Here is a 25,326-nt window from a genome sequence, read left to right as displayed (position 1 = left end):
TCAACATAATAAAGATCCAACTCCCGGAGCTTGCTCAAACTCATGTCCATCAACTCGGTGATGCCATCCAATCATCTCATCCTCTGTCGTCCCCTTTGCTTGCCTTCAATCTTTCCCAGCATCAGGGTCTTTTCCAGTGAGTCAGTTCTTCGCATCAGGTGGTCAAAGTGTTGGAGCTTCAGCTTCAGCATCACTCCTTCCAATGAATATTCAGGACTGATTTCCTTTAGGATTGACTGGTTTGATCTCCTTGCAGTCCAAGGGACTCTCAAGAGTCTTCTCCAAGACCACAGTTCAGAAGCATCAATTCTTCAGCACTCAGCTTTCTTTATGGTCCAACCCTCACATCCATACATGACTACTGGAAAAACCATAGCTTTGACTAGGACTTAACTGGTGGCTCCGACGGTAAAGTGTCTGCCTACCATGCGGGAGACCCAGATTCAATCCCTGGGTCAGGAAGATCTGGAGAAGGAAATGGCAACCCACTCCAGTATTCTTGCCTGGAAAATTCCATGGATGGAGGAACCTGGCAGGCTACAGTCCATGGGGTCGCAAAGAGTCGGACATGACTGAGTGACTTCACTTTCACTTGACTAGACGGACCTTTGTTGGCAAAGTAATGTCTCTGCTTTTTAATACGCTGTCCGGATTGGTCATAGATTTTCTTCCAAGGAGCAAGCGTCTATTAATTTCATGGCTACAGTCACCATCTGCAGTGATTTTGGAGCCCCCCCAAAATAAAGTCTCTCACTGTTTCCCCATCTATTTGCCATGAAGAGATGGAACCGGATGCCATGATGTTAGTTTTCTGAATGTTGAGTTTTAAGCCAACTTTTTCACTCTGGCGAATTTACAACTATCCCAAAATAAAAAGTTTAATTAAAAGTAAAAATAACCATATATGAATTTTTGAAGCAGTGGAATCAGCAGAGAACAGGAGACTATTAAACACGCCCAATAAAATTAGAAATAAGACCAAAATACTCTTAGAAAATAAATATATTATTGTTGAAATTAAGAACTTAAGTGGATGGTGCATTGGTTGCCTATTGCTGTTGTAATGAGTCACCACAAATTTAGTGGCCTAAAGCAACACAGTTTTTATTACGGTTCTGGAGTTCAATAGTCTAAAATGGGTCTCACTGGGCTGAAATCAGTGTTAGCAGGACTGTATTCCTTCTAGGGCTCTACTAGCATTTCCTTGTTCTCTGCAGCTTCTAGAAGTCACCCTCAATTTCTTGGCTCATAGCTCCATTCTTCCTCTTCAAAAGCAGCAACATCAGGCCCAGTCCTTCTCAAGTTGATACCTCTTGTAGCTCTCCTTCTTCTGCCTCCCTCTTCCATTTATAAGGACCCTTGTGACTGCATCCAGCCCACATCAATAGACCATGATTAATCTTTCCATCTCAAGGTCAGCTGATTTGCACCCTTAATTCTATTTGCTCCTTTAATTCTCCTTTGCCATATTCACAGGTTCCAGGTGTAGGACTTGAACATTATAGGGGGCCCTGAAGGGACTATCCCACCTAGCAAAGACCAGTAACACAGCAGATTCAAATAACCACCAAAATAATTGATTAATGGAAAGAACTGAAGAAGTTAACTGAAAGTGCAGCCAGAGAAGCGGGATACAGAAAACAAGAGTATTTAAAAGATATGGAATATAAAATCCAGAATCCTAGAAGAAAGGACAAATTTTGCAGTTTTTCTACCAGAAGTTCATGTAAGGATAAGCTTACATGAAGGAGAATTGGTATCTTTAGCGTCTCCATATTAGGTTTGACAAGTTTGCACGTCTCCCACCAGCGTTAACGTTTGCAAATTTCACTTTTGAGTTATGAACAACCTCAGAAGGCAGCCTTCTGAGAAGGCTTATGTTGGGAATCTAAATATTCATGAGCACATGGGGTCACATGATTGAATGTACTTTATTCAATGTGAAACTTATTTATAGCATCGTTATGCCTTATATGTGGACCTCCATTTAAAACGTTAAAAAAACACTTTACTGGGAAATGTATTCGCTAGCAAGTTACAAATTCCCTGACAGGTCATCACAGCGTTAACACTGTACCATGTACACCGCCAAGAAGAGATTTAAGGGCAGGAAGAAAACCTGAGATTTTTTAAAAGTCCATATCGAAGTATAATGTTCTGTTGTAAAAGGTTTGATTGTTTTGAGCTGCTTTTCATCCGGGAGCACGTGTCACATGTTAACAGGAGTTTCACGGGGGAGCACGTGTTCCAACAGGCGTTTCCATCGTCGTGTTTTGAAGCAGCTGCCTCTGGTTGCAGACGCTGGGCTAGCACTTCTAGCGGGACGGGCCTGAGCTCGCAGCGGCCGGGACCGAGCTGGCAGCACCAGCAGGCAATGCGTCACCTCTAGGTGAGCTCTCAGGCCTGCCTGCGCGGTGGCCTGACCACTCTGCGGGGGCAGGGACTGCCCAGGGCCACTTTCTGCGCGCAGCCTCTGCCGGCCGCCCGCGCCCGCCTCGCTCGCCCGGGCCGCGCCTCGGCCTTTTCGCGCAGGCCGCGGAGTTTCTGGGCGCGGCCGTCGCCACTGTCGTGACAGTTCGCGTTCCGGGCCCGCGCGGCGGCTGTACCTTTCCTGCAGCGGGTGAAGTTGCGGGCCCCGCGCGCTCCGGGCCCAGCGCCCCCCAACCTCCGAGTTCCCGCCCGCGCGCTCCCGGCGCACCGGACTCCGGCTCTGGCCCCCCAATACCGCGAGGTCTGCCCACCTGGCGACCAAGTAAGTCCCAGCGGCAGGGAAGGGTCGCGCGGGGCACACGTTTTCTGGGGGTTCTGGGGGTCCTGGGGGCCGCGGCAGAGGAGGCGCAGCGAGGCGGCGCCGTGCGAGCGGGCAGAATTCAAAGCTGCGCTGGAAGAGCTCCGGGTGGAGCAAGGGGGAGAAACCCGGGGTTTGTGGAACGCCACGAAAGTTCAGGGGGTGAACTTCAGCGATAGGGGAATCGTTTATCCCACGGTGGTCCAGACAGAGCGTCTCAGTCCTGCCTGCACCGTAGAATCACCTGGGGTGCTTGTAAAGTTCAGATCCCCAGGCTGGATCCATCAGAACCCCTGGGGGAGTGGAGGGGGCGGGGGTCTGTATCGTTTACACTTCTCAGCTGATTCCACTGTGTGGGCAGGGTTGAGCACCAACGACCAAAGAGTGGTTGCCAAGAGAGGGTGGGAAGGCGGGCAGGGGCTTTGATAAGAGTCCAGCCTGCAGACATATCCGGCTGTACCCAGTGTCCCGCCTGGCCCTGGGGAAGGGGCAGTGGCCCTCCCTCCGGTTTCCCGAGACACAGAGAAGGGAAATGAGACAAGACTTGGCAGCGTCACCGGAATACTGCCTCAGCTATGCACACAGTCTTTTGGCACATTGTGAAACACAGAAGCTTTGGCAGATCATGATGCCTCGTTGGTTCTGCTTTCTGGGAAATGCCTCTGTTACTGTCATTTAAAGTTAAGTGAAGGGAATCCAGTAAACCCATTGACAACTTCTGGGATTTCTGCTCTAAGGGTGAAGCTAGGTGTGCTTGCTGCAGGGTCGGGTTTGTTTCTGCTAAAAGCCCCCTATCTGAGATTTCCCATATCCAAGGAAGAGTAACTCTACCTTGGATATTAGGAGTGCACAGAATTTACCCTCTTCTCACCCTAGGGTATATGCTGGGGGCAGATAGCTCTAATCTCAGCAACCAGGGCCCCTGGACAAGACACAGATTTCTACTGCATGTGTGGGGCAGATAAGAAAGGTGGATTTGAAACAAACAACAGCCTAGGAGAAGAGAGGGCTTCCAGAGGGTCCAAGAAGGGTGAATTGTGGTTTTGCATAATGAAGAAATTTAAGTTCAAGCTTTGGAGCCCATCAAACCTGGGCCCAAATTCTGATTCTGTCACTTCTGTGATACTTGCATGATCTCCCTGAACCCCTGTTTTCTTTCTTGTGAAATGGGGGGGAAATAGTAGCTCTGTCCTAAATGAGATAATGTGTATCAAATGCCTGGCAGGCTGGGTTGCTGCTCCATCCGTAGTAGTTATTAGCCACTGCAGTGGTGATCTGTGTTCAACAGTTGTTGATTTAGTACAGCCACAGTGAAGAGAGTGTCCAGCAGTTGTCTCCCTTGAAACTCCATTCCCTTTTTCTTTTCCTGCCCAGGAGAGGGGCTTGTACTCCTCCTCCTCGGTCACTGTGTACTTTGAGGTCTGGAATTTTAGGCCGCCAGCCTGCCGCTCAGTAGGGCTTATTAATGGCTCTGGAATACAGTTTTATTCCACATGATAGGAATGACAAAATAAAGTGGTCCTTAAATTTGAGACTTCCTGTATTCCACTGCAATATATATATACACACACACATGCATGTGTGTATACGCATATATACATATGAGCTCCCCTGTAGCTGGGCTGTTTACAGGGTTTCAGAATTGACATGGGCACATGCACGTGACTTTCGTGCTGTCAGCATCCTTGGGCTGTGCCCCTGTTGTACCTGTTTTGCTACTGACTCTTGGCCTAGGGACAATGAATCCTTCTTAGATGACCAAGAAGTCAGGAATTGGGGGAAGGGAAAACCTACATCCTGCAGTTGTCAGTGGGGGCATCCTGAATCTTTCACGTTGGTTCCACTGTGTGTGTCACTGGTGATCCTCTTGACAGTAACAGCAACACTGTTTATTTTAGATTAAACAGTAGAAATACTATAAATAGTGATTTAATGTTGATATAAAAATCAAGTGCTTTTACAGCACTATCCCTGATACTTGCCTAATGAGACTCTTAAATTCTTGTCTCCTTTTATAAAAAAAAAAAAGTTCAATATTCAGTATCTAAGACTTAAATTTAGGATTTGAAGTTTGAATTACCAGCTCCTTCTATGATTCTTCTTTTTTGGGGGTTTGAGGCAAGATGAAATTTTAAAAGATAAGGTTTATATTTTTGCTGAATTTTTGTCATGTAGAAGCTTTTAGGTCTACTGCAGGTTTCTGAAAGTCCTATTTTCTTTTATCTTTAGGCAGAGTCAGTCGAGTCTCATACAGAGGGCTTCCTTTCATCCATCTATAGAGTCCAAAGTTGGAAGGAAGGAAGGTTGTTTCAAGGAAAACTCTTTGGTGTGTCAAATACTCAGTGACAAATGTTTTCCCCTGCCCCCCAAGCTTGACTCTTGTAGTAAAAGGTGAGTAATCACTGCCATTTCAATTAATTGATGTATTTTACCCAGTGCTGGAAAGTTTGTCAAAGCAAGACTTTATGGGTTGAATTCTTGTGTTTTATCTAAAACCCACCGCAGACCAAACTGTGGGCAGAGGTTTTAACGCAAAGTTGGCCAGGACAAGCTTGCCACCCTCTCTCCTCCCCTTAGTCATCCTTCTGCCTCTGGAGCTGTTGAGTCTGGGATGCTGTTACTCTGTGCCGATCTTTCCTTGGCCCTCTGAAGGGGCATGATGCCCTAACAAGGGATCTGCTTCTATAGAACCAGCAAGGCAATTTTGTGTTATACTTCACTTAGAGTGCTCTCTAGTAATCTGTTGCTTTGTTATTTGTTTTGCTGAGTAGTCATTTTCCTTTAAACTATATTTTGGGGTTTCAATTCAATTTCAGCAGCTCTGAGTTCCACTGGCCCAGCCGACTCACTGAAAAAGACCCCGATGCTGGGAAAGATAGAAGGCAAAGGAAGAACAGGGCGGCAGAAGATGAAATGGTTAGATAGAATCACCAACTCAATGGACATGAGTTTGAACAAACTCCAGGAGACAGTGGAGGACAGGAAAGCCTGGTGTGCTGCAGTCCATGGGGTCATAAAGAGGTGGATGTATTTTGCATCCATCAACATCATCAGTTCAGTTCAATTGCTCAGTCATGACCGACTCTTTGTGACCTCATGGACTGCAGCACACCAGGCTTCCCTATCCATCACCAACTCCCAGAGCTTGCTCAAACTCATGTCCATTGACTCAGTGATGCCATCCAACCATCTCATTCTCTGTTGTCCCCTTCTCCTGCCTTCAGTCTTTCCCAGCATCAGGGTCTTTTCCAATGAGTCAGTTCTTCGCATCCGGTGGCCAGAGTATTGGAGTTCAGCTTCAACATCAGTCCTTCCAATGAATATTCAGGACTGATTTCCTTTAGGATTGACTGGTATGATCTCCTTGCAGTCCAAGGGACTCTCAAAAGTCTTCTCCAATACCACAGTTCAAAAGTTCTTCGGTTCTCAGCTTTCTTTATGGTCCAGCTCTCACATCCATACATGACTACTGGAAAAACCATAGCTTTGACTAGACAGACCTTTGTCGGCCAAGTAATGTCTCTGCTTTTTAAAATACTGTCTAGGTTGGTCATAGTTTTTCTTCCAAGGAGCAAGCGTTCTTTTAATTTCATGGCTTCAGTCACCATCTGCAGTGATTTTGTAGCCCCCCCCCCCCCCCCGCCAAAAAAGTCTCTCACTGTTTCTGTTGTTTCCTCATCTATTTGCCATGAAGTGATGGGATCAGATGCCATGATCTTAGTTTTTTAATGTTGAGTTTAAGCCAACTTTTTCACTCTCCTCTTGTATTTTCATCAAGAGGCTCTTTAGTTTTTCATCACTTTCTGCCATAAGGGTGGTGTCATCTGCATATCTGAGGTTATTGATATTTCTCCTGGCAATCTTGATTCCAGCTTATGCTTTATCCAGCCGGGCATTTTGCATGATGTACTCTGCATATAAGTTAAATAAACAGGGTGACAATACACAGCCTTGATGTACTCCTTTCTCAATTTGGAGCCAGTCTGTTGTTCCATGTCCAGTTCTAACTGTTGCTTCTTGATCTGCATACAGATTTCTCAGAAGGCAGGTAAGGTGGTCTAGTATTCCCATCTATTGAAGAATTTTCCAGTTTGTTGTGATCAAAGGCTTTGGCATAATCAATAAAGCAAGCAACAACATAGTTTCCTGTCAAACTAATGAATGGGTCAACATGAGGGTCTAGGTAATTTGCAAAGTGAGCACCAGCTGTTGGTTGGTTACTATTTTAATAAAATGTGAAAAGTCACTGTCACTACATCTTTGTATATCTCACTATATCTTTGTTGCTATTGGCCCTTCTCTATGTCATCTCCATGATACAGGTTAGGGACAGAAAATAGTTGCGGGGATGGAGCGACTTGGTAGATACTTTCAGAGTCACGCTTAGCTGAGTAGGGCAGTCACATACTGCTAAGGAAAGGAAGGCCTTTCCATGGTAGAGGACCAGGGAGCAGATGATGATTTACATGAGAAAATATTTGTGTTCTAATTCCCAAAAGATAAAAGTCTAATGACTAAGAACTCCTCATGCTTCATTTTAACACATTCCCCAATTGCTATCAGTGACCCCAAACCAAGCCTTCTAGAAGGAACCAAGTGGAAAGCTAGGCTTTTCTTTGGGGATATCCTAACTCCTTGTTATTCAGGACAGCAGGCTCCTTCATGGAGTGAGCCATTCCTGGACTTCACTTAACAAGGCTAGTGTTGTTTACATTTAATATGAATTCAAGCATGTGGATGATTTCAAGTGAAGTTACAAGATCTATGACAAATACTAGACAGTCAGGATTTGAAGAGACTGTGAGTTTTGGTGTCAGAACTAGGATCAAGCTCCCACTTCATTCATTAACTAACAATGTGACCTCGCCCAAGATTTAATTCTTCCAACCTTATGTCCTTGTCTGTATGAAATAGTAATAGTTCTTTCCTTAGAGAGTGGTTTTGAGTATTTGCTAAGATAGTTGCTGTGAAGTGCTCAGTGTCCCACCTGGCTTCCAGGAAATGGTGGTTAAGATGATAATAACGAGTATGATGATTTGGTTCAAGTGCTGGTCTTGCCATCTCCTAGTTGTCTGGCTTTGAATTAGCTACTTAATCCTCAGGAGCGTCAGTTTTTACGTCTGTGAGAAGGGGATAACTATCAATCTGGAAGGATTGGCTTGAGGCTTTGATGAAATGAAGTGAAATAAAGATGTGTCTGATCTCCTAAACCTTAAATAATGATAGCAAATGCTTACATAGGTTTACTCTCTGCAACACTAGTTGAAGGACTTAGGTTTCTGGTTTTTTTTTTTTTTTTTTTTTAGCTCATTTAATCTTCCCAACAACCTCATATTGTAGTTATTGTTTCTCCTATTTTACAGAAGAGACAGCTAAGGCTCAGTGAGATTAAATAACCAGCCCAAAGTCAACAGATTGTTAGTGCTGCACTCAGGATTTAAAGCAGAAATCCAGGTTCTGACCACTCAGAACTCAGTGAGTGCCCCTCCCTCTCTGCCCACCTCCTGGAATTGACCTGCAGATAAGCTTGTGCTCTTTGTAGCATGGTTCTCCTGGATACAAGGCCCTTGCAAAGAACTGCCTGCCTCTGCCTGCTGATGCAGTGAACATGGGAACCCCCCTCCACCTCCGTTTATTACCTTTAAACCTCAACCATTGCTTTCACTGGATGATCTAATATGCACTGGGGGTGGTGATACTGGTATTGACTGACGTTATTAGAATGAATTATGATGTTTATTTTGGGATAAGTGTTGATCATCTCAAAGTACTGAGATTGTTAACCTAGCTGTAATAAAACACAGACATTCTGTGTTTCTGAACATATTCTAAAACATTCACCCAGGCAGGTGTGCTGGGTATTTGAGAAAACAGAAACCAGACCTGGAATTTCCCAGGATGGGGACCCAGGTGGACATGACAATATTTAAAGGGCATTCCATCAAAAAGACAGTGGCCTGTGCCAGGCCCACTACCTTTTAAGAAATTCCTTACTTATCACCCTTCTACACCCTACTAGCATTTGCATTGTTTGGAGCTCTGGCAGCCTTCCAAGAGGCCTGGGCCAGTGGAACTCGGAGCCTAGAAAAGGGAGTTCTCCACTGAGTGACTTGGGGATGATTTAACATTCCTGATAATGAGCTGGCACTTGTTTTTCTGGCTTTCTGAATAAAAAGTAAACTTCATGGGTTTGAAATTCTTTGCTGGCTTCCCAGCCTGGTGTTGAGGGCTGTCAGAGAACTACTTATAGTTCCTGGCTCCTCCTGGCTCTTCAGGTTTCAATTCTGCAACCCATTGATTCAGCAGATATTATGAGAAGACCTTGCTGGTGCCAGGCATCTACCAAGTTTTGGGGATACAGCAGTGAATGAATCCCAGGGCCCAGCACCTGGCCAAAGGGAATTTGCCAGCTATTGGGAGAGGAAGGGGTGGTAAACAGAAGTACATAGTTATAAATGGGCTAAGTGCTGTAAGTAAGAACAGTAGTATGTCATGACACATGTACTGGGATTAAGGGAGTCTGGGATCTGCCCCTCCAAGAGTGAGCCTTTTCAACTAGTTCTTGGGGATAAAGAGAGGTAAGGCCACACCAGCTGCAAGCAAGAGCATGCTTGAAGGCTCAGAGGTGGAAAGAATGGAGTGTATTGAAGAGAGTGCAATGAGGAAGGCCAAGCAGAGCCTCCTGGGCTGGGAAGGATTTGGAAGTTTATTGCAGAGGGCAGTAGGAGGCTTTGAGGGAGTTCCCACCCACACCTTTTCTCAATGTTAGTAATCTATAAGAAAAAGATGATTAATGACCTTTACTTGTTAAGCTTTATAAAAGTTATCTTGGGCTTCCCTGGTGGCTCAGTGGTAAAGAATCCACCTGCCAATGCAGGAGACGTGGGTTCAACCCCTGGGTCAGGAAGATGATCTGGAGAAGGAAAGGGCAACCCGCTCCAGTATTTTTGCCTGGGAAATCCCACAGAGAACCTGGCAGGCTACAGTCCATAGGGTCACAAAGAATCGGACACGACTAGGCAACTAAACAGCAGCAGACAGTAAATCTTGTCTTAATGTGCGAGACAACTATGGAGACAAATTACAGTTTTCAATTACTTTTTTAAAATCCTTATTTGGGTGCATTGGGTCTTACCTGTGGCACATGGAATCTTCATTGCATCATGCGGGATCTCTTTGTTGCGGTGCCAGACTCTCTCGTTGTGGTGTGCAGGCTTAGCTGCTCCTTGGCATGTGTATAAGAGTTCCCTGACCAGGGATCAAACCCGTGTCCATTGCAAGGCAGATTGTTAACCCCTGGACCACCAGGGAAGTCCCTATGGTTTTCAGTTTCTAATGAAGGAACTGAGTCTCAGAACAGAGAAAAGATGGCAGAACCAGGATTCAGAGACAGTCTGCCTGGCCCACAGCACCTGCTCCATGGTTTTCAGGAGCAGATGTGTGTAAATGCATGCCAGCCAGCCAGGTGCCAGCACCCTTCAGCGGGAGCCTCTGTGGATGCACATGGGTGGGAGCCAGTACCCCCTAGCTCCTTAGGAACGGGAACAAAACATTCCCAAAAGGGGAGGCAAGATGGCAGTGTGGGTGCCAGAGTGTCAGAGTCTGTGGGTAAAAGTTCTGGGAAGCCCCTGGCTCAGGGGAGAAGTTTTGAGTGGTAGTTCATGCTAGTCTGTTTCTCTCTGGCTTTAGCCCCAAAGCCCTGAAAGAGGTACTTTCTTCACTCTGTTCGTCTACCAGAGAATTTGCATATACTTAAAAAACTGGAGTGTTTAGAAAAACAAATTCTTTCCGTGGAGCTTCCAGGTACAGGAAAAGCCTCTTGTCTGGGGGCATCTGCGTCACCCCCTTTCTCCTCACCCCTGTGTGGCTGTCGTGAGGTCATGGGGTGAGAGGTCACAGCAGGTCAGGTGTATCTGGGCTGGCAAGGAGGACCTGCTTCCTGAGATAGGCCCTCGCTGGGTGGGGGCCCAGGGCGTGCCACCTCTCAGAAGAACCCGGCATCTCCTCGGCCCCTCGATGGCCCCTGGGGTCCCCTCCCACACATCCCAGGTACTGTCTGGCTGAGCTTCAGGTAGATTTGCGTCCCAGACAGTAAAAGTCTCCAGCTCAGCATTTTGGCCAACAGTCAACTGAGTGTTTGTTTGTTCAAGACCAGGTTTCACTTCAAGCCTCCAAGGTGACTAATATATTTTGTTCTTACAAAGTGCCTTTTATTTGAGAAGCTCCAGATACATTCTGTGTCATCCTCAATGCCATCTCCTAATGTTCTCTGGCTTCCTGACCCACCCCTTCTGTGGAACTTTCTCTGGTATAAGCACCTAAACCCACTTATAGGGTTCCAGATCTGGGTTTCTGATTCAAGACTCTGTTATCTTTTGTTGGCTTCCTTTATTAAGATATTTTAATTCACTGGGCCCTCAGAGATAAGTACCAGCAGAGGGTTTTGGGAACTTTGTTTTTCAAAGTCTAGATAAAAACAGGAAAATGTCCACTAACAATTATATATCAGCCCCATAAAGCATGGGCTTCCTAGGTGGCACTAGTGGTAAAGAACCCACCTGCCAATGCAGGAGACACAAGAGAAATGGGTTCAGTCCCTTGATTGGCAAGATCCCCTGGAGGAGGGCATGGCAACCCACTCCAGTATTCTTGCCTGGAGAATCCCATGGAAAGAGGAGCCTGGTGGGCTCCAGTCCATGGGGATCATAAAGAGTCAGATAGGACTGAAGCGACTTAGCACAGCACACCCATAAGGCACAATGGAGGACATTGTCACAAAACAGTGGGTGATTGTGTACCAAGAGAATGCTTGGAAATTGAGAGCTGTACTTTGGTTAAACTTTTTAAGGCAGCTGGTCAGGGAAAAGTCTTAAAGCAATAGAAAATTTTGGTGCCTGCAGATCTGAATTTATCTACTAATGAACTTTCCCGGTGACACTCCTAAGCGAGTCTGTGAATTCTGGAAATCTGCATATTTGTTCAGTGATCGTTAATGGAGCACCTGCTATAAGCAGTATACTGTGCTAGATTCATTCATTCAACTTTTTTTTTTTTAACCTAGCATCCTCTCTGTGCTGGAGATATAGGGACTAACCATATGGAAACCATCCCTCATAGTCAAATGCTGGGCCTCAAAGATGAACCAGTCCAAAGCTCCAACTTACACCACCGTCTCCTTGGTCATGATAAATGCTTGCAATGTGACCAATGTCGTGCTAAATGCTGTCTAAGTATTCACTCACTGAATTCTCACACCAGTCCTAGAAAGTAGGTGTTATAGTCTGCATTTTGTAGACAAGAACATTTTAACACAGAATTCTATGTATTTGTCCAAATCACACAGCTAGTGATTGGAACCAGGTAGCCTGGTTCTGGGCTTCCCTTGTGGCTCAGCTGATAAAGAATCTGCCTGCAATGTGGGAGACCTGGGTTCAATCCTTGGGTTGGGAAGATCCCCTGGAGAAGGGAAAGGCTACCCACTCCAGTACTCTGGCCTGGAGAATTCCGTGGACTGCATAGTTCATGGGGTTGCAAAGAGTCAGACAAGACTCTGCCACTTTCACTTTCAGCCTGGTTTTAGTCTTGCCCCTTCACTGCCACCATCAATTGATATGGAGAAAGAATTCAGGAGAAGAAAAAGTGATGCACCCCATCCTGTAACACAGGTGGGGATAAAATACCATGGGAATTCCCAGTGAGGGGAGAGAGGAGCTTTAGGGGAGGACATGGTGAGGTGGGGCCCCTGTGCTTTCCACATCTGATGGACACCAGTCCCTGCTGGGGGTGGGGTGGGGTGAAACTCTTGGCTGCTGAGGGGGTTACTCTAACCAGAAATAAATAAAAGAGCATTAGGCTCAGTGCCTGGAGACCTCAGTGCCAGGGTTCCAGTTCTGGTCTTGGCCTTGCCTAGAGCTTCAGTTTCCTCATCTCTAAAATAGTGGTGTTGGACAGTATTCTGTTCCACTCCAGAAGTCCATGGTTCCAGCAGAGAAGGGAGAGGCTGACTCTGCACTCTGGCGCACAGTTTCTTGACCAGAGGGAGATGCTTGGCTTGGGAATGTTGAGTCAAACATTCGAGTTCCCTGGAGGCCCAGATAGCTGTGAAAGGTGGTTGGTATCCCATGAGTATCCACCCCCAAGTGCTCATGTGCACTGTCTGCATTCCTGCCTTTGTGGTGGCAGGGTGGCAGTGTCTGTGCCTCGAGTTCAGTCTAAATGGTGCTTTCACAAGCGAGAGAGAGAAAGGGAGACTGAGAGATGGAAGGAGAGACGGAGAACCAGACAGAAGACTGAGCGAGACTGACTTTTTCTATCTATGAAGTTCTGAGAGATTATGTGCTTTCAGATACTTAAAGTAAGTGAATGTTAATGGAACTTAAAAGCTTCAAATAATGACTGTAGCCTCATCTGTCTGCTAAATTTTCTCTGGAGGGGGCTGTTAGTAGTTTTCAGGTATGGCAGAGTCATGAAGTACTAGGCTGGTTTTCCAGGTTGATAAATTGGAAACAAAACAAGAAAAATGAATAACCCCCCAGAAACCCCATGCTCATGAGAGATAGAGTTCCGTGTACACCCAGTGAAGAATGGCAGCTTGAGTTTGTCTAGTTTCTGGAAGCGTAATTGAGCTGATGTTTCTGTGGCTTATGCAGCAGAGAAAGTAGGACTCTGTTTGACCCATATTGTGTGTTCTCTGTGCAGTTGTACCAGTACTGTATAAAATTGTGCTTGGTCTTAGCTTGCTGTTCAATTGCTGATGGAAGGTGTTGGTCCACCCACTTCACTGTTGGGCAGCTTGAAGTATGGTGGAGCCTTACTGTCTATAGCATCTATGTCAGCACACAGGGTATCATTGTCTTCTGCACTGTGAGACTGGGCTGAGGAGGCCCTGGGTCCTGTTCAAATGAACCACACTCCAGAGAGAAGTCGTTTCCTTGAGGAGAATCGAGCTTTATCCTCAGTGTGTTCAGGTTGTGCGGGGGTTTACAATCAAGTTGGCAGAACCTTTTTTTTTTTTTTAATTGAAAGATAATTGCTTTATAGAATTTTGCTGTTTTCTGTCAAACCTCAACATGAATCAGCCATAGGTATACATATATCCTCTCCCTTTTGAACCTCCCTCCCATCTCCCTCCCCATCCCACCCTTCTAGATTGATACAGAGCCCCTGTTTGAGTTTCCTGAGCCATATTGCAAATTCCCATTGGCTATCTATTTTACATATGGCAATATAAGTTTCCATGTTACTCTTTCTGTACATCTCACCTTCTCCTCCCGTCTCCCCTTGTCCATAAGTCTATTCTCTATGTCTGTTTCTCCATTGTTGCCCTGTAAATAAGTTCTTCAGTACCATTTTTCTAGATTCTGTATATATGCATTAGAATACAGTATTTATCTTTCTCTTTATGACTCACCTCACTCTGTATAATAGGTTCTAGGTTCATCCACCTCATTAGAACTGACTCAAATGCATTCCTTTTTATGGCTGAGTAATATTCCATTGTGTATATGTACCACAACTTCTTTATCCATTCATCTGTCAGTGGACATCTAGGTTGCTTTCATGTTCTAGCTATTGTAAGTAGTGTTGCAATGAACAATGGATACATGTGTCTCTTTCAATTTTGGTTTCCTCAGGGTATATGCCTAGGAGTGAGATTGCTGGTTCATATGGTGGTTTTATTCTTGTTTTTTAAGGAATCTCCATACTGTCTTCCTAGTGGCTGTATCAGTTTACATTCCCACCAACAGTGCAAGAGCATTCCCTTTTCTCCACATCCTCTCCAGCATTTATTGTTTGTAGACTTTTTGATGATGGCTCATTCTGACTGGTGTGAGGTGTATTTCATTGTTGTTTTGATTTGCATTTCTCTAATAATGAGCAATGTTGAGCATCTTTTCATGTGTTTGTTAGCCATCTGTATGTAGTCTTTGACGAAATGTCTCTTTAGGTCTTCTCCCCACTTTTTGATTGGGTTGTTTGTTTTTTCTGGTATTGTTGTGTGGGCTGCTTGTATATTTTGGAAATTAATCCTTTGTCAGTTGTTTCATTTGCTATTATTTTGTCCCATTCTGAGGGTTGTCTTTTCACCTTGCTTATAGTTTCCTTTGATATGCAAAAATTTTTAAGTTTAATCAGATCCCACTTGTTTACTTTTGTTTTTATTTCCATTACTCTAGGAGGTGGGTCATAGAGGATCTTTCTTTGATTTATGTCTTTGAGTGTTCTGCCTGTTTTCCTCTAAGAGTTTTATAGTTTCTGGTCTTACATTTAGGTCTTTAATCCATTTTGAGTTTATCTATGTGTATGGTGTTAGGAGGTGTTCTAATTTCATTCTTTTACATGTAGCTGTCCTGTTTTCCCAGCGCCATTTATTAAAGAGGCTGTCTTTGCCCCGTTGTATATTCTCGCCTCCTTTGTCAAAAATAAGGTACCCATAGGTGCATAGCTTTATTTCTGGGCTTTCTATCTTGTTCCATTGGTCTATATTTCTGTTTTTGTGCCAGTACCATACTGTCTTGATGACTGTAGCTTTGTAGTGTAATCTGAAGTCGGGAAGGTTGATTCCTCCAGCTCCATTCTTCTTTCTCAAGACTGCTTTGGCTATTTGGGGTCTTTTGTGTTTCCATATGAATTGTGAAATTTTTTGTTCTAGTTCTGTGAAAAATGCCATTGGTAATTTGATAGGGATTGCATTGAATCTGTAGATTGCTTTTGGTAGTATAGTCATTTTCACAATATTGATTCTTCCTACCCAGGAACATGGAATATCTCTCCATTGGTTTATGTCATCTTTGATTTCTTTTATTAGTGTCTTATAATTTTTTGTGTACAGTTCTTTTTTATCCTTAGGTAAGTTTATTCCTAGATATTTAATTCTTTTTGTTGCAATGGTGAATGGTATTGACTCCTTAATTTCTCTTATATTTCATTGTTTGTATATAGAAACACAAGTGATTTCTGTGTATTGATTTTGTATCCTGAAACTTTGCCAAACTCACTGATTAGCTCTAGTAATTTTCTGATACTATCTTTAGCATTTTCAATGTGCAGTATCATGTCATCTGCAAGCAGTGAGAGCTTTATTTCTTTTTTTCTGATCTGGATTCCTTTTATTTCTTTTTCTTCTCTGATTGCTGTAGCTAGAATTTCCAGAACTATGTTGAATAATAGTGGTGAAAGTGGACACCCCTTGTCTTGTTCCTGACCTTAGGGGGAATGCTTTTAGTTTTTCACCATTGAGAATGTTTGCTGTAGACTAATCATATATAGCCTTTACTATGTTGAGACAGGTTCCTTCTATGCCCATTTTTTGAAGAGTTTTAATCATAAATGGGTGATGAATTTTGTCAAAGGCTTCTTCTGCATCTGTGGAGATTATCATATGGTTTTTATCTTTCAATTAGTTAATATGGTGTATCACATTGATTGATTTGTGTATATTGAAGAGTCCTTGCATCCCTGGAATAAACCCAACTTGATTATGGTGTATGAGCTTTTTGAGGTGTTGCTGAATTCTGTTTGCTAAAATTTTGTTGAGGATATTTGCATCTATGTTCATCAGTGATATTGGCCAGTAGTTTTTTGGTGTGTGTGTTTTCTTTCATTTTGGTATCACGGTGATGGTGGCCTTGTAGAGTGGGTTTGAAAGTATTCTTTCCTCTGCAATTTTTTGAAAGTGTTTTAGAAGGATAGGCATTAGCTCTTCTCTAAATGTTTGATAGAATTCTCCTGTGAAGCCATCCAGTCCTGGGCTTTTGTTTTTTGGGAGATGTTTGATCACAGCTTCAATTTCAGTGCTTGTAATTGGGTTGTTCATAATTTCTATTTCTTTCTGGTTCATTCTTGGAAGATTGAACTTTTCTAGGAATCTGTCCATCTCTTCCAGGTTATCTATTTTATTGCCATATATTTGTTCATAATAGTCTCTTAAAATCCTTTGTATTTCTGCATTGTTTGTTTAACCTCTCCTTTTTCATTTCTAATTTTGTTGATTTGATTCTTCTTTTTTTTTTTTTTTGATGAGTCTGGCTAAAGGTTTGTCAATTTTGTTTGTCTTCTCAAAGAACCAGCTTTTAGTTTTATTAATCTTTACTATTGTTTCTTTCATTTCTTTTTCATTTATTTCTGCTCAGATCTTTATGACTTATTTCCTTCTACTAATTTTGGGTGTTTTTTTGTTCTTCTTTTTACAGTTGTTTTAGGTGTAAAGTTAGGTTGTCTATTCAATGTTTTTCTTGTTTGTTGAGGTAGGATTGTATTACTATAAACTTCCCTCTTAGAACTGCTTTTGCTGCATCCCATAGGTTTATAGTTGTCATGTTTTCATTGTCATTTGTTTCTAGAAATCTTTTGATTTCCCTTTTAATTTATCCAGTAACCTGTTGGTTACTTAGAACTGTGTTGTTTAATCTCCATGTGTTTGTGTTTGTTAGTTTTTTTCTTGTAATTGATATCTAGTTTGATAGCATTGTGATCGGAGAAGATGCTTGATACAATTTCAATTTTCTTAAATTTACTGAGGCTTGAGTTGGGACCCAAGATGTGGGCTATCCTGGAGAATGTTCCATGTGCACTTGAGAAGAAGGTATGTTCTTCTGCTTTTGGATGGAATGTCCTGAAGATATCAATGAGATCCATCTATCTAATGTATCATTTAAGACTTGTGTTTCCTTATTAATTTTCTGATTTGATGATCTGTCCATTGGTGTGAGTGGGGTGTTACAGTCTCCTGCTATTATTGTGTTACTGTCAATTTCTCGTTTTATGTCTGTTAGTGTTTGTCTTATATATTGAAGTGCTCCTATGTTGGGTGCATAGATAGTTACAATTATTATGTCTTCCTCTTGGATTGATCCCTTGATCATTATGTAGTGTCCTTCCTTATCTCTTATAATCTTTGTTTTAAGGTCTATTTTGTCTGATATGAGGATTGCTACTCCAGTTTTCTTTTGCTTCCCATTTGCATGGAATATATTTTTCCATCCTTTCACTTTCAGTCTATATGTGTCTTGAGGTCTGAAGTGGGTTTCTTGTAGACAGCATATATATGGGTCTTGTTTTTGTATCCATTCTGCCAGTCTGTGTCTTTTGGTTGGAGCATTTAATCCATTTACATTTAAAGTAATTATTGTATATGTTCCTATTGCCATTTTCTTAATTGTTTGGGGTTGATTTTGTGGATCTTTTTTGTTCTCTTGTATTTCTTAGCTATGTAAGCCCCTTTAACATTTGTTGTAAAGCTGGTTTGGTGGTAATGAATTCTTTTTAACTTTTGCTTGTCTGAAAGCTATTTATTTCTCCATCAGTTTTGAATGAGATCTTTGTTGGGTACAGTAATCTTGGCTGTAGATGTTTTCCTTTCAGTACTTTAAATATATCCTGCCATTCCCTTCTGGCCTGCAGAGTTTCTGCTGAAAGATCAACTATTAAGCATATGGGGTTTCCCTTGTATGTTACTTGTTGCTTCTCCCTTGCTGCTTTTAATATTCTTTCTTTGTGTTTAGTCTTTCTTAGTTTGATTAGTATGTGTCTTGGCATGTTTCTCCTTGGGTTTATCCTGTAGGGGACTCTTCATGCCTCTTGGACTTGATTGACTGTTTCCTTTTCCATGTTGGGGAAATTTTCAACTATAATCTCTTCAAAAATTTTCTCATACCCTTTCTTTTCCTCTTCTTCTTCTGGGACCCCTATAATTTGAATGTTGATGTGTTTGATATGGCCCCAGAGGTCTCTCAGAGTGTCTTCAGTTCTTTTCATTCTTTTTACTTTATTCTGCTCTTGAGAAGTTATTTCCACCATTTTATCTTTCAGCTTACTGATTAGTTCTTCTGCTTCAGATATTCTGCTATTGATTCCTTATAGAGTATTTTTAATTTCAGTAATTCTGTCATTTGTGTCCGTATGTTTATTCTTTAATTCTTCTAGGTCTTTGTTAACTGATTCTTGTATTTTCTCCATTTTGTTTTCAAGGTTTTTGATCATCTTTATTATCATTATTCTGAATTCTTTTTCAGGTAGTTTGCCTATTTCCTCTTGATTTATTTGGACTTCTGTGTTTCTAGTTTGTTCCTTCATTTGTGCAGCATGTCTCTGCCTTTTCATTATTTTATTATTTTTTTCATTTATTTCTATTAGTTGGAGGCTAATTACAATATTGTAGTGGTTTTTGTCATACATTGACATGAATCAGCCATGGATTTAACGTATTCCCCACCCCAATCCCCCTTCCCACCTCCCTCTCCACCCGATCCATCTGGGTCTTCCCAGTGCACCAGGCCACCAGTGCACTTGTCTCATGCATTCAACCTGGGCTGGTGATCTGTTTCACCCTAGATAATATACGTGTTTCGATGCTGTTCTCTCGAAACATCCCACCCTAGCCTTATTTTTTTTTTAACTTATTGTGTTTGAGGTCTCCTTTTCCCAGGCTTCGAGGAAAGTTGATTTCTTTCCTTGAAGAAGGTTGAATCCTATCTTGCTTTTGGTTTCTGCCCTCCTAAGGTTGGTCCAGTGGTTTGTGTGAGCTTCATATAGGGTGAGATTTGTGCTGAGTTTTTGTTTGTTCTTCCTCTGATAGACAAGGCTGGGTGAGGTGGTTATCCTGTCTGCTGATGATTTGGTTTGTATTTTTGTCCTGTTTGTTGTTTAGATGAGGCTCCTGCACAGGGTGCAACTGGTGGTTGGGTGATGCAGGGTCTTATATTCAAGTGGCTTCCTTTGTGTGAGTTCTCACTATTTGATACTCTCTAGGGTTAGTTCTCTGGCAGTCTAGGGTCTGGAGTCAATGCTCCCACTTCAAAGGCTCAGGGCTTGATCTCTTCAGGAGTTTGCACTCAGTGTCACATTACTGGTTGAACAAGGCAGACCCCCTCACAAGAAGTCCTCCTCTGGGCCGACCTTGAGAACACCGACCCCACCCCTTGCCTCAGGTGTGGCCTCCTAATAGAACCTTTTTTAAAAAATTATTTTATTTCTGGCTGTGCTGGGTCTTTGCTGCAGCGCGGGCTTTTCTCTAGTTGCGGAGAGTGTGGGCTCCTCTCTAGTTGCCGCATTGCAGAGGCTTCTTCTGCTGTGGAGCTCAGGCTCTGTGGCCCTTGGGCTTCAGTAGTTGTGGCCCCCAGACTCTAGAGCACAGGCTCAGTAGTTGTGGTTCACAGGCCTCGTTGCTCCGCGGCATGTGGGATCTTGCAAGATCAGGGATTGAACCATATCTCCTGTGTTGGCCGCTGGATTCTTTACCACTGAGCCACCAGGGAAGCCCCAGCAGAGCCTATTTTTGTTGCCTTTTTGTAATCTGGGGAGTGTCATCTCTGCAGTAGGCAGGTATCTATTTGAGGTAAGCAGAGAAGGATGGCTTTCTTTTACATTATCTTAAATCTGAGTTCAGTAAATAAACAGCAATGATCAATTCCTATTGTCCAGGAATGTGTAGACAGAATGTTTTATATGTCCACATCATGCATGGATAATGTGACTCTGTCAGAGATGGCATTTTCTGGATAGATCTTAGCAATAGGATTTTTTTTTTTTAGCAGAAAGAAAGGAAAAATCTAAAGAGGTTTTGTTAGTAATGATAGCCATTTAGGTGGGGAGGAGATATTGATGGAAAGTATAAGGTACGTTTGACATCATCCATCAGATGAAAACATCACTCAGGATCAGAATGTTACACAGAAGGAATCTGAGTCCATGCTATTTTAAAGTGTTCAGTGGCTTGGATTACATGAAAGGAAAAATAAGACAAAGGAAATGAAGAGACTTGTGGTAATTATGGATCATTTTTTTCCAGTGTATTGCTTAAGGTTAAACAGTTTTAAGGTTTAAAAATAGCTACTTGAAAGTCAGTTCTGTTGACTCTTTTGCTCCATTTTGTTTTTGTATGGCTTGATTTTTCATCTTACATGCTGTATCTCAGACCAGGTTCAGTAGTAATAACGTAAGTTGACAGGCTCCTACTAAATTGAAAACAAAATAAAAATGTTCCCATCCACAAACCCATCAAGTCTGAATATGATATTTCACCAAACCAAGAGGAGCATTCTGTTTATTGACAGGTGCAGAGAAGGAGTCATACCGTACCATCTGAGTGTGTTTGATTTTAGTGGATTGGCATTTAGTTTAATGGAGACTGAGCATTTTTCCCTAAGAGGGTGAGCTGAAACTCAAAGTTCATTAAAAGATGGTGATTGCTGGGAGTGTTTCATTAACCTGCCTCAAGGTTTCCTAAGATGCCCTGATGATTAAAAAGACTTATTTAAAGTTTAAATAACTTTAAATTATACAAGTATATGTTCTTATAAAAAAGTAAAATGTTATGAATAAAAGTACTATACCAATCCTCTATGCCCTTGCCTGTCTGGAAGTACTGTTTCTTCTCATAAAGTACATCTTTTTCCTGGTGTTTTTCTTTGCATTTATGTTCACAGATGTATACTTGTAGAAAATATATAATGTTTTGCATGTCGATAGGGCAGATGATATGGGCAAATTATGTTATTGTACTCTTTCTGCAACTTGAATTTTTCAAATGACAGTATGTCTTGAAGATCCACCACATTCTTTTTTTTTTTTATCACTAATCATGTCTTTTTATCTTTGATAGTTCCTAGCCAATGACTCTGACAGAAGTGGTGGTGGTGAACTGGGTTGAGTAGCTGAGGTTTTTGTGATGTGGGGCAAGTAGCTGTGTGGAGTGAGGTGGATGCAGGACCCCAACAAGCAGACACAGCCAGTCCAGTACAAAAGAGAATGTGTGGCTTACCGTATGCCTTCCCCCCACTTTAAATAAATTAATATTTTCTTGTATAGATTACTTTTAAGTCTGAGGTAGGTGGGAAATAATGCTGAATTTTAATTTAATCCTAAGTCGGTTTTATGGCATCTGAAGAAAAAAGTTGTAGTGGTTTTATCTTTTTTTTTAAACAATATTTATTTCTGGCCATGCTGGGGCTTTGTGGCTGCACACAGGCTTTCTCTAGTTGTGCTGTGCAGGCTTCTCATTGCAGTGGCCTCTGTTGCAGAACACAGGCTCCAGGTGAGTGGGCTTCCATAGTTGCGGCCCTTAGGTTCAGTAGTTACGGAGCACAGGCCCAGCCATCCCGTGGCGTGTGGGATCTTCCCCAGCCAGGGATCGGACCTGTGTCCCTGGCATTGGCAGGCAGATCCTTAACTGCTGGACCGCCAGGGAAACCTGTGGCTTTATCTTTATTGCGAGTGGTTCTTTAATGTCCTGGCTCTCTGTCCTGTAGAAACTGGTGTGGTGTGAAGGCAGGCAGAGGGCTGCAGAGGGTATTCCAAGCCTTCTGTTCTGCCTCCAGCCAGCTGTCTGGCTCTTGATGACTCACTTCACCGCTCTGGGCCTCAGCTTCTTTATGTGCTAAGTGCTTTTCTTACCCAAAATAATGGTATCTTCAGGCCCGGCTAGGTTGTGCTGCAGTAACAGGTAATTCCAAAATCTCAGCAGCTCAAAAAAAACACCAAGGTTTGTTTCTTGTTCACACTCTATGCCCATCACAAGTTGGCAGAGGCTCTCCTTACTGTGGTTACCTATGGGCCAGGTGGGTGGAGCAACCACTGGCTGGAATGTCACTGGTCCTAGTGCCAGGGGAAAAGGAGAGTTGTATGCTGACAAATTTTGCAACCATGCTGAGTAACTCGTTCCACTTCTGCTCGTGTATCGTGAGTCAGAGCAGCTGACTTCAATAATGCGTAATCCTACTTGGTACCTGGGAGGAGAATCCAAACTGCTTGATGAGCAACACTCTTCTCTCGCAGTGTTCTTTGTCAAGGAGTGGGTAGGAGAGTCTGTGAAACTGTCCTGTGGTCAATAAAGTTATATCCTGAAAGTTAATCATCGACATTTTACTGTGGCCTCCAAGGTTCCAGGGCGTAGCGAACAGCAGTCCGCGTGAGGACTCACATTTCCAGAAATGACTAGCTTAGGGAGGTGGCAGTCAGAATGGGAGCAGAGCGGATGGCCCTGAGCCAAATGCCACAGCACCTAGATGCCAGCAAGGCTGGCCTTGATTTTGCTTATGTTTGTATTTACTTCCAGCCTGAACGCAGAAAACGTAGAAAAAGTCAGCAGCAAAAATAGTTGCAGGGTGGCCTGACTCTATATTAGCATTTTCCACACTGCTAAAGAATGTTTTAAGGCCTAGGGATCTTATCCACTGTTGGGAATCTTATCTGCTGGTATTACAAAAAATACCAATTTTCAGAAAGCTGTACCATTTATTTTGAAATACATATATATATGTGAATGATGACTCCCAACCCTTGGGTATGTAAGAAAAGAATGAAATCATGTGGATATTGGGAAATGATTTCCTCACGGTTTCTGTGCTCACTCTAGCCCCCACACCCTCCTCAGTTGGGATGGGGGCCAAAGTGTCCGCTCCTCCTGGGAGTCAGTATTCATACCACACTGGGCAGGGTGATCTCTGCACTCGGGCTCTGCCAGATGATTGTGCACAGAACGAAGCTGCTGCTGAGTGGACGCGTTTGCCAGTATCTCCAGGGAATGCTGAAATGATCTCTGTTTGGGCCTCATTCTAAGGATGAATGGGATGGAGTGGCACACCTGGGTGACCCTCAGCAACTGGGCAGTTCTTCCCCTGCTGCTTGTGTGCTGTGAGTTTTCAGGGCTCGGCATCTCTCTAGTGTCTTGGATCCAAACTGCCTACTAGACAGAGGCTCTTGCCACTTCTCTCCATCACCTTCCACTACAGAGGGCTCCAGTGGGGCTAAGGAAGCCTTCAGGAGAGCTACAGACAGACTTGACTCACTGGTCATTTCTCAGTCACTCCTGTAGTCCCTGTTCTGTGTCCATCTGCCCAACCGTGTTGTAACCTCTGTGAAGGGGGGCGCTGCTTACCCTCCGCACGCCTCAGCATCCTCATTGTAAATCAGGGGTAACGATGACTTCTGCCGCCTCTGGCTGTTCTGAGGATCAAGTTATAGAACAGAGGGGGTTAAATGAGGTCTGGGCACTTAGTGACCATGAACTCAATCCTACAGCAACACTTGGAGGTAGAACTGTCAGAGACTTGGAGGAAACCGAGACACAAGAGGATGACTGACTTGCTCATGAGCAGTGGACACACATCTGAACTCAGCCCTCTGGCTCTAGAGACCACTTTGAACCCTTACATTATCTGGCTTCCTGCAGTGAATGGAAGTGGTCAATCAATACCGGGCCCATAGCGAAGTGCTTCTGCAGTGTTAGTGATGACTGTCAGTGCCCTGCTGGGACCTCTGAGCAGCACAGGTTTGACATTGGGTTTCCTGAGAAGGATGCCCGAGGATGCAGCATCGCAGAGTCTGCCCAGCATCCACCGTCCCCCGCCACCCTCTGCAGCCCTTCCGCAGGCCTGTGATGGATAGCTTGTCGTCGTGTGACTGGCAGCTGGTGGAGGCTGTCGGGTACAGCATCCAGACTTGCCCTGGCAGCTCAGGCAGGCAGGGCTGAGCCTAGGAAGGGGCTCCCATTTGTCGTCAATTTTGATCCTCGGTTTGGCACATGGAATCTCTCAGGTGCGAGGCTTGAAAACAGCAAAGAGTGGCAGGTGGTTCTTACTCTTCATAAAATAAAAACCAGGGAAAGCAAAGCAACTGTCAGAAATGAGCTTCTGTAGCTCAAAAGGGGGCCTTGGCAGAGGTACAACAACTACAGATAGTGTGATGCCAAATATGCAGAAAGATCAGTATAAGTGAATATAGAGGAAAGCAGAAAGGGAAAATACTCCAAAATGTTAGCAGTGGGTGATAGGCAACTTTGTTTCTCTAAACTTTTTTTATTTCCAAATTTTCCACAGTGAGCAGGCATTGCTTTTTATATTTGAGGAAAATTATTAAAACATAGAATGAAACATCAGAGATGGATGAACATTTTTATGAAATGTTTTTTATCTTAGCATCTCAGTTACCAGAGAATGCACATTTCCTTCTGGATCCCCTGGGTCGTAGAAAGGGCAGAGAGGAGCAGGCCTAGGATAAATCCCTCTTTGGAAAGCTAAACTGAATGTGTGTGCATATGTGTGAGTGTGTATTATGCATGTGCCTATGTTTGTGGTTTCTCTGGGGGCTCCCTGTGATGCCAGGACCAACTGCAATAGAAGTCAGTCTCTACCTATGAGTCCTGGTTGTTCTCCAGATGTGGGACTCCTTTTTAAGTGAGTTCTTCCTGGGAAGCGTCCTGGTGACTTGATGGCACGTCGGCCCAGGTGCCCTCTAAACCCTGGGCCTCACCTGCCTTCCCAGACTTTTGGCTGACACAGCCCTCCTTTGATTCTGGGGATCCGTGTCCACCACATTCCAAACTCTTTGTTTTGTTTCTCCTGTTTTCAGCCTCTGATCAGCTGTTTCAGCTGTTAGTCTGTTTTCTTTGCATTTGGTGGTCCGGTTGATTTGTGTTAGTTATACTGTCTTCTCTGTAAACCCCCTGAGGGCAGGGGTAGTTGATTTTATTCACATATGTGTCCTATATGTTCCGTAAATACCTGATGAGTGAAAATGGAGAAAGGAATGAACCCCAGGTG

General features: G+C 43.5%; 1 protein-coding gene across 9 annotated transcripts in view; it reads left to right on the top strand.

Annotated features, from left to right (window-relative positions):
* Window positions 1–2,307: 2,307 nt before the first annotated feature.
* NOD1 (nucleotide binding oligomerization domain containing 1) overlaps window positions 2,308–25,326 on the top strand; it is an 86,650-nt gene continuing 63,631 nt past the window's right edge. For 5 of the 9 annotated variants that reach the window (XR_011487848.1, XM_070468044.1, XM_070468049.1 and 2 more), the window contains exons 1-2: window positions 2,664–2,752; window positions 5,018–5,179. The gene's annotated coding sequence lies outside the window, so the exon portion shown is untranslated. Of the gene's footprint in view, window positions 2,390–2,663; window positions 2,753–5,017; window positions 5,180–25,326 lie in introns of those variants that run through there. The other 4 variants (XM_070468023.1, XM_070468041.1, XM_070468034.1 and 1 more) reach the window with 4 other exon arrangements.

This window comes from Odocoileus virginianus, chromosome 1 (assembly GCF_023699985.2).
Source record: "Odocoileus virginianus isolate 20LAN1187 ecotype Illinois chromosome 1, Ovbor_1.2, whole genome shotgun sequence".
In the NCBI taxonomy this organism is placed as follows: Eukaryota; Metazoa; Chordata; class Mammalia; order Artiodactyla; family Cervidae; genus Odocoileus; species Odocoileus virginianus.
Note: the sequence above shows the minus strand (reverse complement) of the source record. Positions and strands in the feature narration are given on the sequence as shown.